This window comes from Phymastichus coffea, unplaced genomic scaffold (assembly GCF_024137745.1).
Source record: "Phymastichus coffea isolate CEN01 unplaced genomic scaffold, Cenicafe_Pcof_1.1 PCOF00008, whole genome shotgun sequence".
Lineage (NCBI taxonomy): Eukaryota > Metazoa > Arthropoda > Insecta > Hymenoptera > Eulophidae > Phymastichus > Phymastichus coffea.
In genome coordinates, this window is record NW_026706819.1 from 9141354 (window position 1) to 9165396 (window position 24043).

Below are 24043 nucleotides of genomic sequence, written 5' to 3' on the forward strand. Positions count from 1 at the left end.
TTTTGCGAGTGCGTGCCGTGGTGTGGCGACTTGACAGAGTGGTGTGCGCGCGCTGGGACCTAGCGTTAGACGGTCCCGCGCTTCTTCACCACTGCAACCTGCGTCCGGGAACGCCGTCCGGCGAGCGGATACCCGTTGTACCGAGGGCCTGGCCGTTGCCGTCGCATTGTAAGTACCGACTCGTTTAGCTCTCTCTTGCTGGCTTGCCGCTTCTCTCTCTCTTTGCCGATTTACCACTCTGTACGCTTTCCCTTGGATGCTTTATATAAATTATTTTTATCCTTATTCTCCGTGTTCCTCTAATTTTGCGTCCAACTCTCACTCCTTATTCTTGGCGAATTCTCTGCGCCCGTCGCTACCTTTCGCGCTTTTCAGCCACTGCTACCTGCGACGCTCTACGCGGGCCACGAGGCTGCCTGATATTGTGGCTAATTGAAGGGCCTGGCCACACGTGCTACAACGCACCCGCCTCGTGGCATCAGTAACTGGTTAAGCCGAGCTGTCAATTAATTTATCCTCTCGATTATAACGACGAGTTAGCTAAAACCCCGTTATAACATGTTGTTTAAAACAAAAAAATAACGAATTTTGAAGATAATTTTATATTTCAAACTGAGTTTTTAAAGAGTTACCGGTTTGGAATCGACTTGGAACCGACCTACAGCGTGGACGCGATATCTGAGTCTTAAGAATATAGGGTGCCGAAGTCAGTTTGACTAGTTAGGAATTGCAAAATGGCGCCCAAAATGCAAAATTTTTGTCAAAACATTCATGAATTTTTTTATTTGAAACGAAGCCCTTTACAAAAAAATTCTTCAGAAGAAAAAGTGTTTAGAACTGATTAAAGAATACGTTTGAATTTTTCCGAGAAGTTACGAGCAATTTTCTTAATTTTGTAAATTGTCAATTTTTGATAAATTTTCATAATTCCTTGAATCGCTTTAAAAAAATTTAGGTGTATTCCTCGGCAAGAACAAAAGAAATTCTAAATTTCTTTTTTTCTTGGTAATCATTTCGTAAAGTGCTTTGATTCCGATGAAAAAATTCCAAAATGTCATAATCGAGCTTAAATAATGATTACTATAACTGTTTTAGATTTTTACAGATTTATCTAAACGCTGTTAGCCATTCGGAATGAATGTTGCCCAATTCTCACCACGCGAAAGTAACGTTCACAAAGAATTTTTTGTTTTTTCTGTTTATTTTTTTTAATGTGTTACTTTTTTTTAAATGTTTTGTTCAATTTCGTAAACTTATAATTTTGTTGTAATTTTTAAGAATGGACATTTTCACAGCATACTTTACAATAACATTTGTCACAACTAACATAATATTCTTATTTTATATTTTTCATTTGTAGGGTGTCTTTTGTGTTATAACGAGTTTGACGATAGCTCGTTATGTCTCTCTCTCTCTCTATACGGCGATAATATTAAGAATATTATATATCTATAATGTTACATTATTTGAATTATATTTCTCCTCAGCAGCAGCAGACGACGACTGCGGAAAAGGTAAGAGAGAGAGAGAGCGCCGGAAGAGAGAGACCGCGTGCGCGTGTAGGCATAGCGATATGTATGACGAGCCGCGTGACGTGTGATGAAGGGCCAGCAATTAACCGATAGCTCGCGAGCCATGCAGAGTCATTCGGTCGTGCGTATACTTGTCTGACTTTTCTTTGTGAATCGCCTCGTGGCAAGAGAGTGACTTTTGACTGTGACAAGTTAGTGGCGGTTGCGATCACGACGCTCTCAGGAAGCTCGATTATAATCCGCTTAGCAAAAACATAGATGATGCACATAGTGCACCATATGGCCAGCCTGCGGTTGGCCAGGTCACTTTGTGCAAAAATCTTTTGTCAAAGCGGCGGACAGTAATTGTCTTCCTCAATAGAGAACGGAGACTTCTCAAACAAACAATTCGTTGTTTTAGGAGAGAACGTCGTAAACTTCTCTTTTCTGTACGGGCATATGCAAATGCAAATGCTGAAGTACAAAATGCATCACCGATTGCCCTCGACAAGCAACTAATGGCTAGTCGACCCGAAGTGAATGTATATTTGAACGAAGACTTGCAATCACAAGTGCGGATGTGTGTACCTTCATGTGGTGGGGCTGAAAACGCTGTTTCTGTAAAGAAACAGTAGGCAAAACACACAACGCTCGCCTCTAGGGCAAAAGGCCAATCGGCCAAACAAAAATATACAACACGGACCATGACAGCACGTGGTGAGGTGCGGCCCGTAAACGCCCAAACATTCAACGCAGAGTCTACCACACTCCAAGAGCTCAACTCGAGCCCAGAAAAGCCAAAATCCGGGAGTCACTTGAGGGGAAATCTCTTGGGATTGCGGTACCGCGCGCCCTCTTAGAGGACGGGAGACCGCCGCGGGAGCTAGTTGCAGAGGACCAATGATCCCGGCAATCCGAATTTAATTCGGGTAGATAAGAAATTACTCCCTATCGACTGGCAATCGGTAGGTGCCACTATATTGTGAGTAAAGAGTCGCGGCCGTGGTCATAGCAGCGACCCAAAGTTCTTTGCCTCAAGCTCCGGGAGTAAGGCCCGACACCTTTGTTTGAGAAAACACAATTTGAACGCTAATTTCGAACGCTAAAATACCTGATTTGAGCCTGGATCTCGGAAATTGATTCGAATGAGTGGCATGACTGGCACGAATATTGAAAACTGCCTGGGGAGTCGCCTTGTCGGCTAAGCGAGACCCCGCCCCTGACCCAAGTCAGAAAATATTAATCGAAAGAGCAGAGATCAATATCAGCGAGTCATAAAAGCCTTCCATAGAAAGCGAAATCCGAGACTCGGGCAAAAATCAGGACACAACCTTTTCGAATAACGGACACCCACCAGCGTGAGCAGGGATGACCGAAACGCAATGGGAAGACGTGCCTCGGTACGTCGAAGCGATGGACCTGTGAGTCGTGGGAGAAATCTCTTAATACAGGAACGCAGGGTGGAATGATCTTCGAACGCGAGCCCAGGAGGGGAGGCTTAGCTAGTTGATCGTCTTAGGAATTTCCTCTGGCCGTCCTGGCTGAGTCTCTCTTCTGACATCCCAATTTGGGTTGGCCTCTGCGGGGTAGTGGTACCAGGTCAAGCAAATCTGGTAAGATTTGTATGCTGCGTGCTTCCGACGCAGCAGACGTCGGGGCAACTAGAGTCCCGTCGCGCCCAAACCGAGGGTCAAGCCTTTAGTTCCGCTCTCCTTGAGCGTTGAACCTTGAAAAGATCGGTACTCCTTTCGAGGAGGTCGCCGCCTTAGATTAAAAAGGTTCCGACTCGTTGTGTGCGTCAGGGATGTCGCAGCAAACTTGACTTCCGGATCTCCAAAAAAAAAAAGTTTAAAAGCGAAGGAGTGAAAGACAGTGGGCTATGCCAACCTGTTGGTGCCCAGCGAGAAGGGTGGTAATGTTTGATTACGCTGTGCCTCCCTTAAATCGGAAAAGTATGACACACACAAGCACTGTGCGTGCAATACCTCCTCTCCTTCGCTACAAGCGACTATACTTGTACAGTTAGGCGAATTCTGCAATCTTGCCGAGTCGTAATTGGAAGGCTTCGATTAATGTAAGTATCGACTGTTCCTTGGATCTCTCTCTCACTTTGCATATCTCACCGCTCTCTCTGAACCACCCTATACATTCACTCGTACATAAACTATATATATTTGTATACTACTAAAACTGCATGGCTTTTCTTTTGAATTAGCCTTTCCTTCCTATCGCTTCCCTCAACTTTCACGATTTAAGCTGCCTGACCCACGACGCTCTCCGCGGGCCAGTTGGCAATCTGACCTACCGGACCGATCTTGCGTAGCAGAACGCAATCCCGCGAAGAGCTGCATTTGTGCCAGCCATTACTTGATCTCGGTTTAATTAATAAATTGTAGCGGTCTCAATTCCCGTTACAGTGTTAATCCGTTCGTATTACGTGGCCCTGTTTTGAGCCCTTCAAATACTCTCGGTAAATACTCAAAGCGAAATCTTCTGTAGCTACTTTCGCTTTTCCATTACAGGAATTCACTGTATTTAGTAAAATAACAGCATTTGTGGTAGATGCTTGGATGCATAAATACTACCCATGTCTATTTGTTTGATTTTATGGGAGATGTGCAAGATGATTACAATATTGGCCATGTGTTCGTATCAACGCCTCCCATATATTTGTTATAAGTAATAAAAGCGTTTGGAAAAGATATATATATATATTTTTTGTTTTTCTTTTTTATCGTAACGATATACTGTAGATAACGGTATTACTCCTGCTGCAGAAAATAAAATGGAAACTGACTTCGAGTCCATTAGTATAATAAAATTTATTCCGCTGTTTTTATCATTTTTAACCATAAATGTTTCTCTTGGAGCGTTATTATTTATCTCATTTGATACTCCCATTCGGTCTTTTCTAATAGTACCCGTAGCCTGAAATCCTATTCTTTTTAAATTAACTAATAAGTCCGGAAAAGTAAAATAGTTATCGAAATAAACATGATATTGTGGAGTTTCTTTATTGAAAAATTGTGAAGCAGCTTTTGGAGCATCGATGAAACCACCCGACTTACTGCAGAAACTTTAGACAAAAGTGGATTTCCCAAGTATTTTCCACAATATATATTGCAGAAGTGCATGAAACCATTAGCACCACATAGAGACCACATTTTGAGTCTAAATCTTATTGGCTTAGCTCGTATAACTTGCTTCGGTACAGATTTGAAAATTTTAACATCATTTCGTCCACGGACAATGTAGTTGAAAAAAATCCATACTGCATAATACTTTGATTGAAAATGACCAACATTTTTCGTACTCACTGGATCCTATCATTGTTATTTTGATTTTCAGATTTCCAAAATTTCAAATGAATCTTTATGCTGTCAAATTCGTTTCTAGATATTACTGATGAAATTAGTTTACATTCTATAAGCGGATTTTATTTGGTTGGCCAAAAATCACGTTGAGAATGACTTTGATTGAATATTGACATTATTATGACTCTTATAAATAGTCTAAGTTGATTGGGTGAAAGGTTGAATCCGTGCGAGTTTGTAGCTGAGATAATACGAGGGGGGTCAATAAGCCTTTACAAAATCTAAGAGATGGCGCTCGTCACACTTAAATAATGATGTTCGACAAGCAATACTATTAACTAGATATCGTACAAAGTTTCAGCTCGATTCATTAAGTCGTTTTTTGTGAGCGTTGGTTGAACAAAAAGTTATTGGTTTATTTGAAAAATGAAAAAAATAGAGTTTCGAGCGGTGATATAACATTTTCATTTGAAAGGCCTTACACCAAAAAAAATTACAGTTGAGTTGAACGCCGTTCATGGCAAGTCTGCCCCTGTGTTTAAGACTGTTTATAACTGGGTAAATGAATTTAAACGCGGCCGTACAACAACAAAAGATGAACCTCGTTCAGAACGCCCCGTAGAAGTGAGAACGCCCGAAATGGTCAAAAAAATCCACGATATAATGTTGAGTGATAGAAGATTAAAATTGCGAGAATTATTTGAGGCCAGAGGGATATTAAAGGGTACAATCATTTCAATTTTACATGAAAAATTGGGGATGAAAAAAATATCAGCAAGATGGGTGCCGCGTTTGCTCATTGTTGAAAACAAACGAACCCGCGTGGTCACCTCTGAGGCTATTTTGCCACGCATACGTCGTAATCCGGAAGACTTTTGGCGTCGACTCGTAACTGTAGACGAATCATGGGTACAACACTACACTTCTGAAACCAAAGTACAGTCCAAACAATGGATTATCGCAGGAGAACCAGTCCTAAAGAAGGCAAAGACAGTAAAGTCAGCTGGCAAGATTATGGCCACGGTTTTCTGGGATGCGTATGGAGTCATCTACATCGGCTACTTGGAAAAGGGCCAGACGATCACTGGACAATATTATGAGTTATTATTAGATTAGCTGAAAGAAAAAATCAGAGAAAAACGTCCTCACTTGAACAAAAAAAAATGCCTCTCTTCAAGACAATGCTCGAGTTCACACATACGCAGTTTCGATGGCAAAAATCATAAAACGATTTAAAGTTCTAATTAATTGACCATCCACCATATTTGCCTGATTTGGCTCCCAGTGACTTTTTTTTATTTCCTAACCTCAAAAAATGGCTTGCCGGACAACGATTCACGTTGAATGAAGAAGTCATCGCCGAAACAAATGCCTATTTTGAGGGTTTTCAGAAACCATATTTTTCTGATGGCTTAAAAAATCTGGAAGGCCGTTTAATAAAATGTATCGACCTTCAAGGAGATTATGTTAAAAAATAAATAAAAATTACATACGCAAAACTTTTTTTTCCTTCTCTTTGTAAAGACTTATTGACCCCCCTCGTATGACTTTTCAATTCTGGTGAAAATAATAGTTCAAAGAGCTCTGTGTTAGAATAAGATGATATTTATATTGATCTTTTCACTTTCACTGAGTAACAATTTATTTATCAAATCATCTTTATATTTATGTTCACTATCAACCCAGGAATATTTATGATCATCTTCTAATTTTTTTTGTAATTTGTTATAAGTTTAAAAAATTTTGCTGTATGATCTAGCTTGAACGAGTTCGGATCCAGAATCTTCTTCATCATTGACAATTTCATTCTCAAAATTATCAGAGTCTGAATCAATAGAATCATCAGCATCTGAGATATAAATCATTTCATTATCTTTTTCACAACTTTCGATGAAACCTTTCGTTTTTTTTATCTTTCCTACCCGATAAATTATTACCCCTTTTTCTTTTCGGCATATTTTAGATGTTCAAATAAAAGTTGAAAAACTATTGTTTCTATTAACAGAGGAAACAACTCAAATTATTCAAAACTATATGTATAAGATGGAGGTACGTATAAGAAATGCGAGATTTCGAAATACTAAAAGACTTTATTAAAAATTGATTTGAAATTCAATTAGAATGTATTTTCAAAGTATTTTGAAGCGTATGAATGATTTTTTTAATGCATTAGATATTACAACCAGTGAAGACAGTAATTTAGAAATGAAAATACGAAATATTAAAATGTCATCTTTTAGAATTTTTTCGTTAAAAACAAAGTACTTAAGTTAGAAGCAAAACCATGTCTTTCCAGCGTTGTTACATCAGCGCCAGCATCCACAAGCAAAGTTGCGGAAGTTCTTCGGAAAGAATGACCGGTGTATAATTGAGGATCACTAAGGCCTAAAAATTTTGTAATTTCTGTAGGCATCCTACCAATAGTGTTTATACCAAGTGGTTGATTACAGTGTGATGATGCGTCATCACGTTAATACTTGACCTACTAAGTTCGCGTGAAATCCTCTCCCGACAAGAGGATGTGGACCGATCAGCTGATGCCGTTTAGCTTACACGCGCGCATATCCGAGACCTCGCGGAAATATACTTCTCAGGATCTACCAAATCGACGCGCATGATCCCTACGCCCGCGCACAACCACTAGCGCACCACAACCCGGACCGATACTCCCCCAGGAAGACAGAAACGAAGAAGGTCGTAGCCTAGACCAGCTGATCCGAGACGCCGACAACAGGTACTACTGGAGCCCCAAACACACTCATACTCGTGAACCGCACCGTTTCCTACACACTAAACCGGACACTTATGCACACACATATACACGATTGACCTCACGCGCCCCGGGAAGCGACAAGAATGGCGGCAATGGGACGCGATGTTAACGCGTGAGCCGAGTGACGGCCATGTTGTGACGCGCTTGTTAGCAAGCTTGAGCTAGACCGAGAGAGGGGTAACCAAGCGTATGTGTGCAAGTAAGATGACTGATAGGAGAACGATTGGACGCGAGCGGGAGAATAACGTAGAGCGTGTAAGTAAGCGAATATAGACGATACCGATACTCATGTAGGGGAAATTGGTAGGGCTAACGAGCGCGTGCGGGAAAGAGATAGATAATAACGACGCGAAACTGATCGACGCGCGCGACTTGACCAACCAATCGGTAATAAAATAGGGATCGATTGACAAATAGGGTAAAACCGACGCTATCTGATCGACAAATAGGGGAATTAGGCGCCAAAAACCGGCCAGTAGTAAAATTGCGCGGGCTAGAACATTAAAATAGACGGCGCTGTTGATCGGGTTAGAAGGGGAGGTAATCGAGGAGACGCGACGCGACGCCGCGAAAAGCCGCGGCAGTGTTAACTGAGCTCTAATTGCGCGCGGAGACCTGGAGAAACAAAATAGCAGTGAGTAAAGCAGTGACAGTGAACAAAGCAGCAATAGTGGCAGTGAACAAAGTAGCAATAGCGGCAGTGAACAAAGCAGTTATATTAGCAGCATTAGCAGCAGCAATAGTGGTAGGATTAGTAGTAGCATTGGTGGCAGCATTAATAGTAGCAATAGTGGTAGGATTAGCAGCAGCATTAGGAGCAGCATTAGTAACAGCATTAATAGCCACATTAGTAGCAGCAATAGTAGCAGAGTAACAACCAAGGGAATAAGAGTGAGTACTTCTCCTTCTTTCTTCTTTTCTCATTGTGACCACCTGTAACCGAGATCGCTGCCGATGAACGGGAGTGTCGCCTGACCATCGCGCGATCGCCAAATTGTTCGCGCATTTACTAGAATACCACCCGACCTTCGCTTCTCCAACGACCTTTGACAAGCCGCACTCACCGCGAAGACCGATCGCGAAACTCAAAGTAGAATCGACCTTGGGCTGACCCGAAGAAATTGACCGTAGTGGTTTAATAAACGATAATTTTCCGATAATTAGTTGCCGTCATTGAGTTGACCTGTATCTCAAATCCCTGCATTCCCACTTAGCTAACACGATCGGGTACGCGAACCCAGCTAGCGTATCGACGCAGTGACGCTATTTTGCGTGTGCAAGAGATCGAGCCCCTCATTATTCTTCGCCATCTCCGGATTGCTGCTGAGGCGACTTGAGCCGTCACTCCGAAGACCCGCTGCTGAGAAATGAGTCCCTGCCCCGATATTTTTACTAGCCGCCATTCGCGTTTTCGTCCGCACGTTGGATAGGTTTTTGCGCTCCCTTTATTACACTTATAGGTGGCTAGCGAGGCCAGCGTGCGGGAGAAACAGGCCGTTTCCAGCGGGTCTCCGCTTTCGCCGGCGTCGCCTCTCTACCGATGGACCGTCGGCACTCGGTGGGTCCAATACCAAATTATTCTCTCTCGCGCCAGCTCTCACTCGTTTGCAGATTCCAGTTTGTCAAGCGTAATTTTATCGCGCACTCTGAGCGATCTCGCTTGCGTGATCCCGCGAACTCTGGTGGCGAAAGGCTGAGCTAGCGCGCTCGCCACGGCGAATTAATTTTGTAACAAATGTTTGTGAAAAGGACGTCAATAAATGAGATCGCCATATGTAATATTAGTTAATTAAAGTGTACGATTATTTAAATCATCCTCCCCAACCAGAGCGAACGTCGACCTGTGAAAGTCAGCGCCGGCCCTCTTTACGGAGAAAGAACCCAGTAAAAAATGAGCAGAGACCAGCCCAAGGCGCGCGGTAGCTGACTCCTCTTGCAACGTCGAAACTAAAGCCCAATTGTCCCAATGGAATACTCTAGAAGAGCCAAGACCGAAAAATTCACATCAAGTTCGATTAAAAGTCAAGTTTTTGCTCACTGTTTTCTTTGATTATAGTGGCGTGTTACATCAAGAATTCTTACAAGGTCGTACGGTCAATAAAGAGTACCTTGAAGTTATACGCCGTTTGCTAGAAGCAATACGAAAAAAACGTCCGAAATTGTAGAAAAATAATTCATGGATTTTGCATGACGATAATGCACCTGCTCACTCATCGTTGCTTGTGTCGAACTTTTTGGCCAAAAACAAAACCACAATCAGGTACAATATTCAACGGATTTGGCCCCCTGCGACTTTTTTTTGTTCCCAAAACTCAAGAAACCTCAAGAAAAGACGGAATTTTTAGAACGATTCAGGAGATAAAGAAAAAATCGCTGGAAGAACTAAGGCTATACCAGAAAGTGCTTACCAGAAGAACTTCGAGGATTGGAAAAAACGTTGGTACAAGTGTATTATATCTCGTAGAGATTACTTTGAAGGGGACAGCATAAATATTGATGAATAAATAAATGTTTTTTCATGAAAATAAAAATTCACTTTACTTTTTGAACACCCCCCGTATAGTGTAGCGGGGCGCCCGAAAATCCGCAGTTATTCCGTGCCTACTCGCATGCTAGTCGTTACCGCAACATTCGATACAGAAATACATACATACATATGTACGCATACACACATATATATAATGCAAATATACTATATTTTTAATATAAAACTACTTCTAAGATCTTACAATTATAAAAGTTATTTTCTTGATACGGGAATCAACTTTCGGACAAATATTTTGTTTTGTTTAACAATACGAAATGCCAGTCGATTATGAAAAATTAACACAAAACAATAAGGTTGTTTCTCTCAATCAAACAAAAATTTACCTTTATAATAACAATTCTTTTCTTGTTCTATAAGTTTATTTAATATTAAGTAACACTATCTTTACCTATTATAATTATATCTTTTATATCCGTTCACTTCAAAAGCTAGGACGTAATTGTCAAAGAAACCAAAAAATAACAGTCGAGTTTTTCAAAGAATAACCATAGCAACGGAGAAACAAACATCTTTCTATTATTTAAGTCGATATTTAAACATTCGAATCGATGTTCGTGCTATCCTCTTCTTTTCCTAACAATCTATTAGCACGGTCAAACGTTTCTAATGCGTATTTATACGGCATTAAAACGTGGTTCAAAATTGAGAACAGCTGCGGCCCCGTGAGAAATTTTCTCACGTGCTCGCGACCACAAACAACCGATGGCTGCCTGCCGAGAACGCTGATAAAGAAATGAGAAAACTTTATGAAGAACAAACGAAATGAATTTATACGTACTTGTTACGTAACAAAGGTTTTTTAATGCTTATTAAAAGCACTTAAATGTTTTTAAATACTCGGCTTCTAAGACCTTGGAATCAGTATGGCTTAAAATATGCAAGAAAGCGTATGGCTGGTTTTAGTATTGCTCTGGAATTTTGTCAAGATTGATTGTATCTATTAGTATCCTAAGTTTAAGTATTATTAAAATATTGTGAATGTAAATGAAATTGTAAGTGAAATGATATGATATCTACGTATCTAAAATCAGGTAGGTAGTTGTTTAAAGGAACTTAATTTCGAATTAGTCAAGTACTACAAACTTATGGAATAAATTGTTTATTTACCTAAAATCTATTTCTATTTAAGCCATGGTCTACTCAAACCAAGAAGAACATGATATGATGCTGATTTTGAGTGAATGTGGAGGTATTTTCGCTGAAGTTGCGAGAGTATGACGTGATCGATATCCTCATCGGACTGCTCACTCAAGAAACGTTTTTTCACGTTTGTCTAGACGAATTAGAAACGAAGGCATCATCCAACCTTATCATAATAAAGGAAGACAAATTAGACATCGAGTCAGAGATGAAAGAGCACCAGATGTTATTGCATCAGCTGACGTGTTTCCTCATGATTCTTTAACTCGTCGATCAATTGATTCAGGGATCAACAAGTTGCCAATTTTTCGCATTTTGAAGGAGAACAAATTTCACCCATACAGATTAAGCCTTCACCAAGATCTTCTTCCAAACAATATTCAACGTAGACTTGTTTTCTGTAACTGGATCGGACAGCAACCACATGACTTTCACTTTATGTTCTCCAATGAATGTACGTTCAAAAGTGATGCAGAGGTAAATAAGTGGAATTTTCGATATTGTTCACAAATTAATCCTCACTGGTTGAGAAAAATTGATCATCGACATGTTTAGAAAGTGAATGTTTGGTGCGGCATTTACCAAGGACATATTGTGGGTCCTGTATTCTTTGAACAAAATTTGAATGGACCGCGGTACAGAAAATTAATTCGGAGGAATCTTCCTGTATATTTAGAAGATATTCCACATCAACAACGTCTTAACATGTGGTTCCAACAAGATGGATGCACTTCGATGACTGTCCGACGATTACTAAATGATATGTTTCCGGATAGATGGATTGGTATTGGTGGTCCTATCGAATATCTACCCTGATCACCTGATCTTACTGTCATAGACTATTATTTGTGAGGCCGGATAGAAGATTTAGTATACCGCGAACGATCCACTACGAGGAATAATATGATTAACAGGATCACTGAAGCTATTCGATCTTTAGATCGCGATGAAGTTCTTCGAGCAGTTGATCATTTTCCTACAAAAGTAAATGCTTGCCTCCTATAGAATGGAGATGTTTTTGAGCAATTGATCTAGGTAGAGTTTAGATTAAATTTTGCCGTCCTAATTTACCTTTGAAGTTTACATTTTTGGATTATTGTTCACGTTGACAAAAAAACTGAATGAAGGATATTGTAATTTATTATGTTTAATGAAATAACTATGTTGTTTATGTTATCACCTTTTAATTCAAGTTATAACATCTCATTGTAATGAATGTCAATCATAATAAAGGAGAAATATTCAATCACACTAAAATCTAAATCTGTTTTTTTAACATCTGCGATGGAAAATACCACTTACCTGTAGGGTTACTTCACTAAGAAAGATGGACTTTGTAACATATGTAATGCATATTGTTCATGACGGAAAATTGATGAAATTTCAAATAGTTTGACAGATAGATAAATAAATCATTGAAAAATAGGTTATTCCTTTGAAAATAGGAGGATATGTTCAATTTTTTTTGAACGTGTGGTCAAAAATAATGGTGTTTGTTCAAAAAATCTAAAATGCCTTGAGCAATATTACCGTGAAGGTAATAATTTTCAAGCCAATTCAATTTAGATGGAAAAAATAAGAAAAAAAACAAAACTGAACCTTGGGGAGTAACCTTGGAGGTCTCCCGGACCCCATGTGTGATAGGCCATCTGAAGATAGTATTTCCCGCTGTTTACGAATCCGGTGTAGAAAATAGGGGTTTCTATTAAAAAAAGGAAAATTGACCTTGAAAAGACCTTGATATAACCTTGAAGGTCGAAGCCAAAGTCACCTGGAGATGCCCTTCTCACAGTCTGATAACTTTCCTCTGTAACATTTTTTTCTAAACCTTTGCGCTGCCAGGTCATTTAGATGAAAAAATTAAGAAAACAGATTGAAGTTCGCATGGGGGGTTCTTCCGGACCCCACCATCAGCAAGATCTGGAGATGGCCTTGCGTCGTACGCTATTTAGTCAAGACGGCGATGCGAGCACAACCGAAGAAATTCCCGACCCTTATGCTAAGCCTCCTTACCATCGCCTGGAGAGTTTAGGTTCAGCCGCCGACGATTCGTGGTTGGGACCGCAGCCTGAGGAGTTTGGTTGACTGGCCGGTATGGCCGATCCAAGCCACTCGACCCTGACTGAATACATCAGGATTGTGCGGTTGCGGCGCTTTGCGCTGTTGAGTTGCATTCGACGGCTGACGAGATATCGAACACAAGGGAGTGTGAAAAAGAGCGAAACGGAAAGAGGGTCGATGAGAGAGCAAATTTAAAAGGGCAGTTGGAGCTGGATTGTCGGATCGGGCGTGTTGCCAACTTTTCGATGGGGTTTTCCATTTGTTTTTTGAGCGCAACCTCGTCAGATTTTCGATTGTTTATGATATTCTTCCGGTGCATGGGTGTATTTATTAGAGTTTCTGTACATCGATGGCTGAATTGCATCCAGGTAATTAGTTATTCTGGCGAAGATACATAGTATCCATGTGCCCAGCGGTTTCGAGCGTCAGCCACAATGGTTAGTAGTAGATCCACAGTGGCAGTAATAACGGCGGGTGATAGTAGCGACGGCCAATATCAGCGACGAATGGTCATCGGATCGCGGGAGGTAGGTATTCGTATTTCTCTGTCTTTCTCTTTTGTTTTTTTACATGTTCGGGTGACGTATTCAGGTATGTGACCGAGTAGTTTTGCGTGCCTCCGCGTTCGTCGTAATGGTCGGTAGCGTATTCGTCAGGCTACAACATTAACAAACTGAAAACCTCTTTCTGAAAGGTAAATAGTTTTATGCTGAGCCATCTCGAAATAAGAACATTTTTAACTTAAGAAAACATTGACATTATGCTAATTTCAGAAACATATTTTACAAGCAAAACTTTTTTAATATTTCTAAGTACACGATAAACAAAACAAATTATTCATTCGATAAAGTACACGAAAGTACTGAGACCATCATCAAAATAAATTTTAATCATTACGTTCATGCACATACCAGTGAAATTAATTTGCAAGCAACTAACGTAATCATGAACGACAACAAAGGCCAAATAGCAGTGCCAATATCTACTTTCCCCCAAACAAAATAATAACAATTGGAGTGACTCTTCCACTTTCCAGAAAATGGCTTTATAGCGGGAGACGATTATTATGCGAAGCATCCATGGTGAGGATCAACATCATCAACTACAATCCCTAGAGAAAGAATACTTTATAAAATACTACATAAAAATAATTGTACACCAATATCTACTAAAGAATCGATCTACTAGCCAATAGATATAAATAAGTTACCAGAGATTTTATAAACTTCGCAGTCGCTAAAGGTTAAACAAAATATTTTTTGAAGTATTATGCTTAGACCTAACATCGAACCACCCACCAGTATTAATTACACTGCACACATAAGTACTGAAAACAGTAAACAACTATATGAAAACGGACTGAATAAAATTGCTCTTTACATTGATGAACTTCTTACTTGTAACGTACTTCTTAAATCAGATAATGACATAAAAAACAGTATAAAAACCTTTGAACTACTATTAATCGAAGTTATATGTAAGTACTCAGAAAATGTAAATATTAAAAGAACTCGACAATGTACTAGCTGAACAAATTATAGAAAAAAGATCACTGAGAAAAAAATACCACAAAACCAGATTGAGTCAAAATAAATATAAATTAAACAAAACATTCAAAGATTAAAAAAAATACTATATCAGAAAACAAATTCATAAATGGAAAAAAAACTTAAAAAACTGAGTCCAACAGAAGCAATGGACTACTCTCTGTGGGAAGTTACCAAGAGACTAAGAAGACCAACTACATTTATTTCATTTATTAGAAAATCCTGTAGTAAATGGGCTAGATCAGACGAAGAAAAATCCATATATTTACTAATAATAATATAATACGATGAAATAGCCTAACTCGCAACTTTAAGCATTGTAACGGATCAATGACTTCATTCAACTGTTCAAGTTCAAGATCGTAGCAACGAATATTGTAGAATAATTAAAATTTTTTAGCTAAATTTATTAATTATGTGGGAGGTTGTCGAAAGAGCAAACTGCTCTGGGCTATTCGTCGGTTAAATATATCAAGCCTAGGTGATTGTTCCTTATGTGTGGCGAATACGCCACCTAAATGACGGAATTATGTAACATATGTTATACTCCCCTTTTTCCTAGAGGAGAAGACGGAGTGAGATAACTTACGGTAGTATTTACAGTCCCACATAGGTCAGTTGATGCTGCTTATTAAAACGCATTCGTCGTTTTTTGTGGACCACGTTGTATGTCCGCCATTAAATTCGGAACCCTCGGTTGACTGATACTGTGATGTTACTGCTCTCCGGCAGCTGAGCCTTTCCGATCTGGGCGTCCAGTTAGTGAAATACCCAAATTGGCTTCGTTGTTAATAGCTTCTCCTGAGTACCTCCAGCGTTTTTGCTGGAAAGGTGTCAGCGATTTGATGATGCTGATGATGGTGTTTGATTTTTGTTGCCAGATTTAGTCCCGAAATCGGAATGTCGGTCTTACGTGGCGAGACTGCATCTTTTGGTTTCCCTTCAACTTGGTGTAATGACGGCTATGCCTTCGGTACCAATAACCTTGGAGCGCTGGCTTTCAGGCTTCAAAGGCTTTAAGTTTTTTTTTTTTTTTTTTTTTTTTTTTTTTTTAAAGGCTTGAAGCCTTATATTTTGATAATATGTTTGAAGAGTTGGTTGTTCATAATCGCATGGTCTGGTTTGAGGATTGGGTTGTTTTGTACTTCTTTTTTGTATTTCTTTTAAGATTTTGTTGTACAAATTGAAACAGTCAGCGGTGAAGGTTTTTTCTCGAGAGGAGGACGTCGACTACGTTATCGGTACCTTTTCTGTATTTTATAGCTGAATCGTATTGCTGAAGTTTGAGGACTCACCAGGCTAGTCTATCTAATAGAGAGTTGATTTTATAGAGCCATTATAGAAATTGATGGTTGGTTATAATAGTGAAATTGAAACTTTTGATGTAGCTTCTTAGTTTCCGTATCCCTCACGTAGTTGCTAAGTATTCCAATTCAATAACTGTATAGTTTCCTTTGACTTTTGATAGAGTTCTACTAGCATATACAATTGCTCTATCTATTCCGTTTATTGATTCAACTAGTCATAATCCTAGGCCTACGTTACCAGCATCTGTTTGTAGAGTAAATAGTCTTAAAAAGTCTAGACAAACGAGAATCGGTGTAGAAACAAGACCGGTTTTCAGCCGTTTAAACGCCTCATCTTAGTTTGTTTTCCAATGCCAGTAGCAATTTTTTTGCAGGAGTTTATTAAGGGAATCTGTTAATTATGTTGCTTAGATAATTCACAAATTTATCGCAGAAGTTACATTTGTTCTGGTTCATGCGGAGATTCGCTGCATGTAACCAGTCGAAGACTATTCTCAGGTGTTTAATATGATCTTCGAGCATTTTACTAGTGACGGTGATATCATCAATGTATGTGAACGCGAAGTCTCCTACTTCCGGTCAGATGATCATGTCTAGGAGGCGCTGGAATTTTGCGGAGACGGAGTATAGACCGAATGGTAGGATACAGAATTATTATTAAAATTTAGTTTAGTAAAAGATTTAGTTAAGTAAAATTAGTTAAGTAAAAAATTAGTTAAGTAAGTAAATTAGTTAAGTAAAACAAAATTTAGTTAAGTAAAATTAACGTTTAGTAAAAGTAGTGATCGGTTTACCGTTTTCGATGAGCTCCACTTGCTAGTAGCCGTTTTTTAAGTCTATTGTAGAAAGATATTTTTTTCTCCTTAATTTGTCAAGGGTAGCGTTTATTTACGGTAGCGGGTCTACGTCCTTTTCACTTTGATTATTAATTTATCTGAAATCTATACAGAGTTTAGGTTTATCATCCCTTTTCTTGAATGACCATGGGGAGCTAGATGGGTTAGACAAATTTTCGATTATGTTGTCGCATTGCTGGATTATGTGGTCTGTATTTTTGTTTTGTTGGCATGAGATTCATCAGTTTTATGTGATGTTGTAAGAAAGGGGCAGGTCCTCTAATGCTGTTGAATCTGAGTAACTCTGTTTGTAGGAAATCCTTGATGATTTTTTTTTCGGATGTAGTGTTGCATTCCAAAAAAGAATGAGCACTCTTTTTTTAGAAATACAGCTGCAGTTCGTTTGTTATTGGGATGGTTTAACTTATGTTTCCGGTGTGACTAGGATTCTACGAGTAAGATAAGTGGCTTTAAAATTCACCTTCTTCAGGAAGTCTTGTCCAAGTACTATTGGGTGGAAAGGGATTTTTATCAAATAGAATGCGCATTTCATCTTCTGATGTTAATAGTGCCCTCCATGTTTTTGTTGATGTTGATACTTCTTTCCTCTGCCATTGTGACGGCTAGATATTCATCAGATGTTACCCATTGATTTTGTTCGCATAATTTTGAGATTTTTTCGTTAATAAAGAAATATGCGGCTCCGTTATCAATTAATGCCCTGATTAGTTAATGTTGGATTTGGATGGGTAGAGTTAATTCGCTACTATTTATTTTGTAGGCAGAATGGTCTTTTCTGGCTTTCTGCCGTCTGTAGTGTTTTTTGGCTGAGGGCATCTGCAGTTCTTAGATATAATATTATTCTTTCCATAATAGAAATAAAATAGCTTACTAGGGTAAGTGCATCTGCGCTGCGTGCCTAGGCTCTTTGCATTTCCAGTAGTATTTTCTTCTGAAGTATGGTAGGTTTGATGTTGCTATTTTTGTCGCTTATGTTCTTCCTACTAGATTGCGTTTGTGCAGAAATTTGAGATTGGAGGGTTTTGAAGTGTTCTTCTCGTTCTAAAAGTTGTTCAATCCAAGATATACCATCTCTGATGTAATGTAGCTTGTATTTGGGCCTGAAGTTCTGGTAGATCTGATTTATTTACTGCTGAAGCAAGAACCTACCTTTTTATCACACCAGTATTTTTTGAAAGTGAGTTGCGTGGATATGAATTTTTTCGTAAGGCATTCACTTTATGCAATAGATCTTATCTTCGAGCTCAATTATGACGTCCGGTGTGCGGAAGTTATCCTTCAGGCTAGCTAACAAGTCGTTCTAGGAATCCCAGATGTGCTGTCTGTTGCGACTTCACCCCAACGAGTCTTTATCTAAAAACTCAGGTATCCCTTTCAGGAGTTATGCTTCACCAAGACCGTAAGCGTTTTTTAGTTCCTAGAGTTGGTTTATAAACACGTATAACTTGCTTTCTTAGAATTGGTAGTTCCACTTTTTGATAGTTTCCATCGATCTGTATGGATCTAAGACTTCTACTAACGGTTTTAGTATTGATAGACGATCCGTTTATGAGACTGCTTTTACTTTTGTTGTACGTCAGGAGAATGCGGTTTTTCATACGGCTATTTTGGGATGATTGAAATATTCACGGACGAATTTTCGTACTATTGATTGTAGATTATTTATGTTCTAGAATGATTTTTTGCCGAGTTCTTCGAGTCGTTGAACTAGGGTGTTCTTGTTTGTGGTATTGATTTGAACCATGGTGCTGATTCGTCTTCGCAATGCGAAAGTAAAAAAAGAAAGAGAAAAGAAAATAAAAACTAATTCGTGTGATAAGGTTGCTTATAATCGTGTAAATTACAGAAAAATATAATAGTATAGGAAGTCACTTAAAAAAAATGTTATGCACCTCGCTCTTAAGGTTGTAAGAACAAAAACAATAATCAGAACATTAATTAATACATGAGTTATGACATACGGTAATGCTGCATTTACAACGACGAATAGTCGAGGCGGTGAGCACGCAATACAGCTTCCATGTGCGCTCACTTGCTTTTGCGTTGAGCTACACATTTTTTCTTCTCTTATCTCTATCGGTCTTTCTCTTTCTCTCTTCTCATACGCGTCATCCTATTCCCGGTTTGTTGAAAAATGAGAAAGGCATTCCAGAGGAAGTAGAACCTACTCTACTGAGGCAGCAGCTGCTCCTGTCTTTAGCTCTTTGGAATCGTCGTAGGTACTTTATTCAGTCGAAAACTGTACGTCTGCACACTTATATGCATACGGATACACGCAAGCTCGCAAAGCAAAATAGATGCGTTGTAACTGTATCGCATTTCTCACTCTCGACTTTACTAATCAGCTCCTCAAATCAAAGTAAAACCGAGCATGAGTGATATAATCATGCACACACATATGCATCCAATTTAATGAGGACACGCACGCTGATACCGAAAGACAACGGCCGAAGAGGACATAGCTAGCAAAATGGTTTTCTCCATCACAAGTGTCAAACAGCAGTGAAAATGAAATAGTGCTTTACTGTAAGAAACCATAAAAGAAAGATTTTCTTTAAAAAGTATTAGAAGAAGAGTAAGTTTTTTTTGTGAATAAAGTTTAAACAATTATTAGATAATTACTAGTATTTTTTTGAACCATACGAAAAAGATTAATAATTTCATGCGATAGACAGTTGGATAGAAATCTATTTCTAAAGAAAAGCGTGCTGTTATTTGGTATTTTTCTCTAAGCATAAAGAAAAGTGTACTGTTATTTGGTATTTAGATAAATGCAGAACAAGTTTTAGAAACATTGATATAAAACGAAATATGATTGGTTTTTGTAATGTGAAAGTAATGGTAGATGAAGTCAAGGTTTTTCAGAATCTACATGTTAGTTTTTGCTGACGATTATACGCCGGAAAATACTGAAGGTGGAGTAAATGTTGTTGAAAAAGAGTCGGAAGACGTAAAAAAATTAGTTAAACAAAGGAAAGTTAGGTAGAAAGGTAAAATTAACTAGTACGAACAGATTGACTACTATGTTTGGGACCAAATATAAAAGAAATTTATCATAATCTAAAAATATTATTTTAGTTCTTTTTACGTCATAAGCGCTTCTTGTATTGAGAACATGCATGAGTCTATTCATTCATTCTTGCAAGGAAATGATTACCGTTCATTAGGTTTAGTTTTATCACGTGCTCAAAGCTTGTACACAATGACAAAAAAAAAGAGTTCTCTGTCAGAAACTCACTGGCACTTAAACATTATAAGAGACCAACTACAAATAACCATATTTATTTCGCGTTGGAACACGTCTGGGAAAACTCCAATATGTATGCACCAATTGCGTGGCGAGCGCAACACAAAAAACTATAGTAAACATACTAAACATACCCAAGTAGCGGCAAAAGTTAGCGCTAGCACTATGAGATGCCGTCCTCTTAAATTACCGATTAAATTTATTATCAAGAGTCTGAAGGATAAAACCAGTTTTGACGTGTTCACATACCACAGAAAATTAAGGTATGAATTCTTTCCGAAATATCGGCAAGTACAACTCACTATCTTAAATGAAATTTTTGTTGTTCTTGTTATTGTGACTTCAAGAACTACGAGTACATCCATGTGGAACGCTATAGAGGTACCTGTACACATTAATCTTGGCATCCTACTCGTATAGTCATGATTATGTATACCCACCTCTCCCACCATTTTTTAAAATGATGCAAAAGGAGAAAGTTTCACACACATCATAAGTGGAATCCGAACCACAGTTTGTGTAACGATACAGTTGAAACGCATCTATTTTACTTTGTGAGCATGTGTGTGTGTATGTACATACAAGTGTGCAGACGTGCACTCTTCGACTGCTGAAAGTGACCAACGTCAATTTCAAAGAGTTAAAGATAGGGCCACCTATTGCTTAAGTAAAATCTACTTACTTTGGAGTGCCACTCTCAATTATGATCAAGAAGCCTGTTATGATTTAATAGTGCAACAGGAAGGCTCCGTTTAAATCTATTCGATCACACGATCAGCATGGAGTCCATGTCATTAACTTATCACACAGCGTCAGCAAGGGCTATCCGCGTTATCGAGTTGAAGATACTTCTCTCTATCATGCTCTCGTGTATTATATGCAGACCTGGTGAGAGAACAGAATTCTAGACGCTTGAACGCTTGGATGCTTGAACGCTTTAATTAATTATATTTTCATTGTATCTTTATGGTAATTTACTGTATGGTAATTTATTTACATGGTTTTTTCCCTACTTATATCTAGGGTTTTTTATGTAGGCTTAATATGATTTCCATTCATTTATTTAATTAAAGTTTGCATTAATTTAATTTACCTTTTGCTTATTTATTTGCCAAATACACAATTAGCAGTATTATATACGAACGCATAATTTATTGCATTATCGCAATAGGTATTTGTGATCAAGGTCAAAAAACTGAGACATTACCGTAACGTGTCGAGATATTTATACTAATATGAAAATTAATATTATTTTGACAATTCTGATTATCCAGCAGATAATTTATTCACTGTGCAATTATGTTTCGTGCTTTACGGAGTATCAGGCTTTCTAGAATTTGTTTCTTATCGACAAATGAATTTTTGCCAATGACAAGATTTTTTGCAGCAGATGTTTATGATATTTAAAAAGGCAAATCAATTATGGCTACATCATACAATCTTTGTTATGTTCGCATGAACTTTTCGAAAATGTCGTTCTTTGTATGGCTGGGCAAGTAGGAGTCTGGAAAAAGCGCATTTTTTACCAAAAATTTGCATTTCTTAATTCAAAATCATGCTGTGAAATGCTTTTTTCATTGTCGTTTTTGACAGCGAAAAAAAGCATTTCAACGTAAAAAAGTGTAGTAACTAGCCCTGTTACTTATACTCGTTTATATTTGTATTTCGTGGTGAAGACAACAATCTCTATTTTATAGGGATTGGTTCCCAGAGAGTATGCCCGACTTCATGTCTCCACTACCTTTAACACTTTTTCTAAGAGTTCTGGGAGAACTATTGTACATAAATATTGTTTTAAAAAGGCGATAGATTTATGAAATTTTTTTCTATTACCCATTTCCGAGAGCTATTTTCCTTTTGAATCATCTTGTATAATGAATTCAATTTCTACAAAATTATGGATCCAATTATTTGATTGAAAAATATCATAATAGACATGTCATCGTCTATATTAGTTTATTATTACTATTATTAAAAAAAAATGTTCCAGATAAATTTCAAAATCGCTTCTGAGCAAACACTTGGACAGGCCTATATAGGGATTGAATTATCGGACCTTTTGAGCTTCGAAGGCCACTGACTGCTATAACATACCTCAATTTTCTGCTAAACGTTCTGTCAGATTTATTAAACGATTTTTTAACGCAAGAACAACAGGTTAACTTTATATTTATGCATGACGGGGCACCACCACATATTGCAGTAATTGTTCGAGAACATCTTGACAAGGTAACAGTCAATTTCCTTATTTTTAATTTTAAAGATCTCTTTCCAATAGGAAGCATGATATCGTGGAAAAAATGTCTCTATAAACTAGATATTTATAATGGCTTTGAGTCAATTTCGGCACTTTCTGGAGTAATTTTTTTGATACTCATTGTTGAACACTTTGCGTATATAATAACATTACGCTGTCATTCTTTTTTAATTGTTTATAACCATGGATACAAATCCTTTATTATTTTTGATAACCTAATAATTGTAATAATTGTATCTTTTTCTATAAGGATCTCGCTTGAATTTATTTTTGCTCGATATACAATTATATTTTACTATTCTATTACATGTTACACTAATAAAAAGGATTCAGTGATGAAACGTAAAGATAAACATATAAATGAATCGAACTAACGTAGTACCGGTCGATGTTGACTTCTACATAAAAATAATTCAAACATATGTAATTTCTGGAGCTTCTTGATCATGGAATGTTCTTTTTCAATATTTCAAGGTATATCTCGATCGTTAGATGGAAAACAATGAACCGATACAATTACCTGCGCGGTCACCTGACTTGAATCTACTATATTACTTCTACTTCAGGGCTTCGAAAAAACGTGCGCTCACAGAAACAGATAATGTGCATGCGCAGTACAGGCAGACGCGTATCGTTGTGAGCTACAATAAATAACGGTCGCGAACGAACCGGCGTGCGGTATACAAATGAGTAAGCGGACGCGCTTAACCTCATTGTAATTATGAAATACGAATCACGCCGTGGATATTGAACCGCAATATTAGTACGCCATCAAGAAGGAACGAAATAACAGTCTGCACAATGTGAAAGAACATCCAACGAAAAAAACAAGCAAACTAGAGAAGAGAGCAAGAAAGGGAAATTCAGGTATCTAACTGGTACTTATGGTGTGTTCTTGTTCAGTGGCTAACAAAGGTGCATCCGCTTCACACAGTACAGCTACAAGGCTTTCGACCGTCGCGTGTATACTTTTTTCTCTGATTTCGCGTGCTTGCTTATCGGGACCACCGCTTGAATATCTAGGGGTCCCTCGGGAATTGTCTACGAGCGTGGTTGTTCTCCGTTCTTCTGTCTCGATTAGCCAAATCGTGATAGTCAAAAAGCGTCCCACTCACTGCGCAATCGCTTTCTTGTCGGTCGGCTACGCACTGCCTAATCGCGCTTACGTTCTCTCTCCCTTCAAGACGATCGTCTCTCCGCGAGGTTCAGCGGAGATAGCAATCGATATTCAAATAAGGACTCGTCACTTATTAGTCTGCTGACTTCTGCTCTGCACTGGAACAATTCCTGCATAAAATTACATAGTTTTTTTATAATTAATATTATTGCCGGCTGTGGGGAGAGAGATGTATAACAAGTTGCGAGTTACTCGGTATAATTCATACGCATAGGCATGTACATGCAACTGCACTGCTTATATTTTATATTTGATCTATGATTATATGTAATTATAATTATGCTTCCGGCTTTTGGTTCAAACT

General features: G+C 38.4%; 1 long non-coding RNA gene across 1 annotated transcript in view; it reads left to right on the plus strand.

Annotated features, from left to right (window-relative positions):
- LOC131669945 (uncharacterized) overlaps nucleotides 1-24043 on the plus strand; it is a 132195-nt gene that overhangs the window by 14197 nt on the left and 93955 nt on the right. The window contains exon 2 of the long non-coding RNA XR_009302410.1: nucleotides 22296-22534. This is a non-coding gene — a long non-coding RNA (uncharacterized LOC131669945). The remainder of the gene's footprint in view (nucleotides 1-22295; nucleotides 22535-24043) is intronic.